This window comes from Dipodomys spectabilis, unplaced genomic scaffold, assembly GCF_019054845.1.
Source record: "Dipodomys spectabilis isolate Male_0828 unplaced genomic scaffold, ASM1905484v1 ptg000185l, whole genome shotgun sequence".
Lineage (NCBI taxonomy): Eukaryota > Metazoa > Chordata > Mammalia > Rodentia > Heteromyidae > Dipodomys > Dipodomys spectabilis.
Genome location: NW_024870862.1, coordinates 1,994,945 through 2,001,211, shown reverse-complemented (window position 1 = coordinate 2,001,211; position 6,267 = coordinate 1,994,945).

Sequence of the window (6,267 nt, the reverse complement as noted above, 5' to 3'; positions counted from 1 at the left end):
CTCTAAGTAGCCAAATGTTATGTATTCAACAACAATACTTGTTACAGGCAAAGGTATCCACCCTGACACACAGGGTTTCAGAAATGCCACAAATAAGTGGGATGTACAGCAGTACTTTTCAAAATTGAATAGATTACATATTTATTAGAAAGCTTGGGAAAAAAAACTTGAGTGTAGGATGAAATACTTGAAGAAAACTACAGTTTTAATTACACATATCCAGGTGCTGCAATAGAAAATAAATAAAAATAAAAAATAAATTACGTATAATTTATTACCAAGTCTGTACAAGGAAAATAGGATATAACACATGGCATCCTTTGACTTGAAGTTGTAATGTTCCAGGGTATTTCCCCATTCTTGAGAACTAGGAGTAATCCATATTTAAAAAAAATAAAAAGGCGAATGCTTTTACCAAATTTCAAAACATATTATATGTTATACAAAGGAAATGCAATAAGCACGCAATTCATTGTCTAGTAATATCATATGGTATAAAGAATCTAATTAATTGATTCATTAAACTCAATACAATGCAGTTAAAACATCCAATATCTCAAGTGTCAATTTAGCAGAATACTTTCAATCTATGATGTCTATTTTGTATATAATTCAGCTCTATCCATCCCACAATGGCAGAAGGCTCTTCCTGAGAAATTCCAGAGACCTGTCTCCTGTGAGTGCTCAATGTAGACCTGTGCCCATTCTCTATTATTTGGACATGTGATAGACTGAATATCTGATAAATTGCCAAAGGCAAAATTTGGGACTGGCTTCCAGTAATGATATTTTGGTACTCAGAAAAAAAAGGAAAATTGAAGACCGAGGGAAATCTACCAGATCCCTGAAAGATTTCTATCATTGAGCTAAAACTGTAGCCTTCTACTGATACTTGAACAAACTGCAGTAATTGTCACTCCAACCACATGTCCAAAAATTGGCTTTCCAAATATTGGCCTGTTTTCACTTTGGTAAATCAAGACACACTATTGTGGCTCTGTTTTACTTAAACTATCAGCTATGGTTGCCACAAGGGATAGTTTACCTTACCAATTTCTTAAATTTTAGGTCATCACACAATCACTTCATAGGCCTTAAACATTAAAAATACTTATCCATATAAGTCTGCATTACATACTTATTACTGTTTTTCTTCATTTGTCATGTTTTACATATTTGTATCCCAGGGCTTACTTCTATCTTAGTTCTATAATATTCCTTCTCATGGTTGTTACCACTGAGTACATGTAATTATTTCTGTTTTTTCTCCAGCTTTGTTCTCTCTTTAATTACAGTCCTTAATAGCATCCTGTCTACTGACAACTCCTAGCTACTGATCTTAACAAACTCAAAAGTTCCCAAAGTGAGCTTTGATCTTTATCTACAAACCAATCCTTCATTACTATTTGATTAAGTGATAACTCTTCCAGTTGTCTTGTCAAAATACCTCGGAGTCATTTCAGACTTACATACTTTTTCACACTTCATATTTAATCTATGACCAGGTTTTGAATATATTAGGAAACATATATTTATAGGTTATATGTGTGCTAGTACTATGACTTAAATTTAGAGCCTAGGTTCTTTTACTTTTCTTTTTGCTCAGGCTTGCAATCTTCCATTTAAACCACTGCTCCACGTTTAGCTTTTTGGTTCTTAGTTGAAGATAAGTGACTCATGGTCTATTTACCTATTCTAGTATGAAACTATAATCCTCAGTTTTCAGCCATCCAAATAGCTAGATTTAAAGGCATGCAACACTAAAACCATCCTTATTATATTTGAATTAAAAATAAATTTAAATTATGATTATTTGTAGTATTTTCAAATCAGTATGTTTTTATTTACAGTAAAACACATTGCCTTAAATGTTTTTCATTATTCCAGCTCACTTGCCAAGAAAGGAAAGGAAAAATTCACAATCAAAGAACTTCTGAATATACCAATGCTCAAGCCTGCTAGCCACAATTTCTTTGATGGGAAATAACAAAGGATGATATCATCTACAGGCTAAGCAGGGGAAAATGTTCTGCACTGAAGTTGCTGAAAGGCTGATGAGGATGAGGACAAGCAACTTTATCCAGAAAGTATCACAAAGTGTTTGTGATAGTAAGCTGACTCTAGTGGATAAGTGTAGCCAATCTTAGAAGATGTTCATAGCGATGAAGATGAACACGTGATTTCACAGGTGTGCTTTCTTGAAGATATATCTTTATAGCATATTGTGTCTACCGTTGAAAATGAGACAGTTAAGATTGGGATGATTTCTTTCTTTGTATCCTTCACAGTATAATATTAAAACCAGTTTTATACATATATTATTTATAGTAATTATAGAATATCCCTAATTATGCATATATTATAAATATATCATTTACATGTTATGTAATATAATATATTACATATATTATGAACACTTAATTTAATTTTCTACTCGTCTGTCCAGGTATTAAACTAGCAATATCTTTGAAAATTGATAGTAAAGTAGAGTCATTACAATTTCTATTGCAACAAATAGCTTTACCCAATAAGTAGTTATTTATTCTGAATTTGTTTAGAAATGAAATATCATAATATAATTGAACATTCAAAAATAATTATGTAAGAACATGCCAAGGATGGAGTTAAAAAAAAAACATAATATGACTCATGATTGTAATCCCAGCTACTTAGGGGCTGAAATCTGCATATAGCTATATTAAGCCAGTTTGAGTTAAATGGCTCAGGGACAACACCCAGACCATAGTTCAAGCCTCAGTACTGCCACAGAAAAAAAAATGTGACTAAAGCACACAAATATATTTATTCAAATAAAGTTATCATTCTTTGTATCCTTCACAATATAATACTAAAACCAGTTTTAAACATATTTATAGTATTTATAGAATATCAATTATTATTCATACATTATAAATATATCATTAATATGTTATGTAATATAATACATTACATATAGTATGCATGCATAATTTATACTGATAACACTAACATCCACTAAATTGATATATGTTTTAGAATAGGGAATAGATATTATTATTTAAACGACTTGTTTTTCCCCTTCCCCTCCACAAATTATACCGACATCAAATACAGTGAAAGCAGGGGTTATACTGGGGGGGAGGGACATACAAAGCAACAAAGAAATAATCTTATAAATGTGTTACAAACGAATGCATGAAAGGAAAAAAAAAACATTTGAATACATATCTTAGGGTTCATTTTCCTAACATCACCTTATCTGACCTTTTCTGCTTGGCTCATACATATAATAGATATTGCAAATAAGGGAAAGCATGGGACCTATGTTTCCTTGGGCTTGGCTTACTTCACTTAATATAATTTTTTCCAAGTCTTTCCATTTCCTAACAAATGGGTCAATGTCATTCTTTCTGATGGAGGCATAGAATTCCATTGTGTATATATACCACATTCTCTGGATCCATTCATCTTCTGAGGGGCATCTGGGTTGGTTCTATATCTTAGCTATAGTAAATAATACTGCAATAAGCATAGCTGTGCTGGTAGCTTTAGTGTGGTCTTGTTTGTAAATATTTGGCTAAATGCCGAAAAGTGGGATTGCTGGGTCATAGGGGAGCTCTATGTGGAGTCTTTTGAGGAACCTCCATATTACTTTCCAAAGTGGTTGAACAAGTTTACACTCCCACCAGCAATGCAGTAAGGTTCCCTTCTGTCCACATCCCCTCCAGCATCTGTTGTTAATAGAATTCTTGATTATAGCGATTCTAACTTGGATGAGGTGGTATCTTAATGTGGTTTTGATTTGCATTTCTTTTATGGCTAGGGAGGTTGAGAATTTCTTCATGTGTCTATTGGTCCTCGTTTCTTCTTCAGAGAAATTTCTCTTTATGTTTTTAGCCCACTTATTTATTGGGCACTTTTTTCTTTGAAGATTTGTTGTTGGGGGATTTAATTTTTTGAGTTCCAAGTATATTTTAAATATGAAACTCTTGTCTGTTGTATGGCTAGTGAAGATCTCCCAATCCGTGGGCTTTCTATTGATCTTGCTAGCTATGTCCTTTGCTTTGCAGAAGCGCTGCAACTTCATGCAATCCCATTTGTCCAACCTTTCATTGATTTGTTGTGTTTCTGGGTCTCTATTATGAAAATTTCAGCTCTGCCAAGGAGACCTAGGGTTTCCCCTATTCCATCCTGCAATGTTTTCAGAGTGTCTGCTTTGACTCCGAGGTCTTTGATCCATTTGGAGTTGATTCTGGTGCAGAGTGATATATAAGGATCTAGCTTTAGTTTTCTACAAGTAGTTAACCAATTTTGCCAGCACCATTTACTGAAAAGGCTCTCTGTCTTCCATTCTATTTTTTTTAGCTTCCTTATCAAAGATTAGATGGCAATAGGTCTGTAGGTTCATTTCTGGGTTTTCAAGGGAATGGATTTTCTTTTGTACAAAGAGAAAGTAACTAGTCACAAAAATTATTCCTTTTGGATTATATATCCATAACAAACTATTCCCTGTGTATTCAAGGCACTTAATGATAAAAACCTGTGTTCATCACCACAGGTGTCTTTAACATGAATTTCTTCTCCTTAAGTAATAATTTCAGGAATACTAAACAGTGGAAGCTGTATGATGTTCGTTCAAGTATTTCTTTAGAAATTAAACCGATCTTTATTTGGTATAAAGATCCCATACAATTTCATTACTCACATTCTGTAGCAATGTTTTTGCCATTATAAGCATAATTAGGAAGATAATGTGGGCTCATCTGCTCCATAGGTCTTGAAAGTTTATGAATGTGACACTTACAGAATATCCTCAGATATGCCTGGTGGCCTGGATTTGAATTATGGGTCTACAACTGATCAGTACTAGGTAATTGGGAGATTTGTTTGGCCTTGATGCCTACCTCTTTTTTTTTAGTAAAATACTTAATTCATTCCCTAACTTAAAGAACTGTCATTAGCACTAAAGTTACCCTAATGCAGGTGCATTAGGTGTCTGCACATTATGTAGTAGGTCCCAGAGAAGTCAGCTTCCATCAACATGATCACAGCATCCTTCCTGAAGGCCTTAAGACATATATACCCAATTGATGTTAATATCTGAGAAAAAAATGTCTTTACTAAAAAAAGAAAAGGTCACTAATGTTGGAGCTGTCTTTTGGCTTTTACTCTGAAGTAGTTTTTTCTAAATTTCATTCTTACTCTATTAGTGTTAGCAGTAGCATTCTTTAGTACTACCCTTCATGTTGCTATTTTTGTGTTCCATTTTGAATACTGCTGTAACTTAGCTTATAATCTTTGTTAGAATAAACAAACTACAACTGCTGAAGTTTTCAATAAAGAGACAATTTTAGGTATGCATTATATTTTAGGTGCTTAATAAAAATTTTCTGAAATTATTCCTTTTAGGTTATATATCCCTAACAAACTATTGTATATGCTTTCGTATATAATTTATATAGATTTTGTATGATTTTTATATGATGTCTTAGAGATCCATAAATAAAACAGTTCAGAAGAGGAAGAGTGTACGTAAGAAGACATAAAAATTACTATTATGGTGGTTTTAATGGCTAAGGGTAAAGAACATGTAACAAAACATTTGGAGAGTTCCGGGAAGATGGCGGAGGAGAAGCTGGAATCTGAACAAGCTCTTGCATAGAAAACAGTTTCAGAGTTCCAGTGAACAGTCCCAAGCCAGAGAATCACACCAAGTGTGCCATCACAGGACAGAGAGTTAGTCAAGAGAGGGGAAGCCAAGCAGACACATCTGAGCAGCTGCCGCTGCGGCGGCAGGGTCGCAGCGGCGACCACCGCCGCGGAGGCATACCTGAGACGCAGTCCGGGACAAAGGAGCCAGACGCAGCGGACGAGCGGATTCTACTCAACACCAGCAAGAACCGACAAGGAGCGGACAACTTCATCCTGCACTTTGCAGACAGGAGACGACCCGGGATCCAAGACTCCCCGTGAGTAGAAGCCCCGCTTCCTCACTCCTTCTCTGGGAGCAGAGGAGGGAAGGCCACCCCTCCCCCCCCAGCACCGGTGATCTCCATCTTGGATACCGACAAAGCTCGGAGGAGCGGCTAGCTCCAGCTCAGGCCTTGGAATAGAGCTAGTCATTTGGCAGTTCACGGGAACTTGGCAGCGAGGTGACCTCACAGACTCAGTTCCATCCAGGGAGGGGTCGCCCAGCTCAGGCACCAGCCATTGGAGTGGCTCTCCTCGCTGGGTGGCCAGAGCCAGAGGCTGCCCCTCCCTCTAGCAGCCACCACAATCAATTGAAAA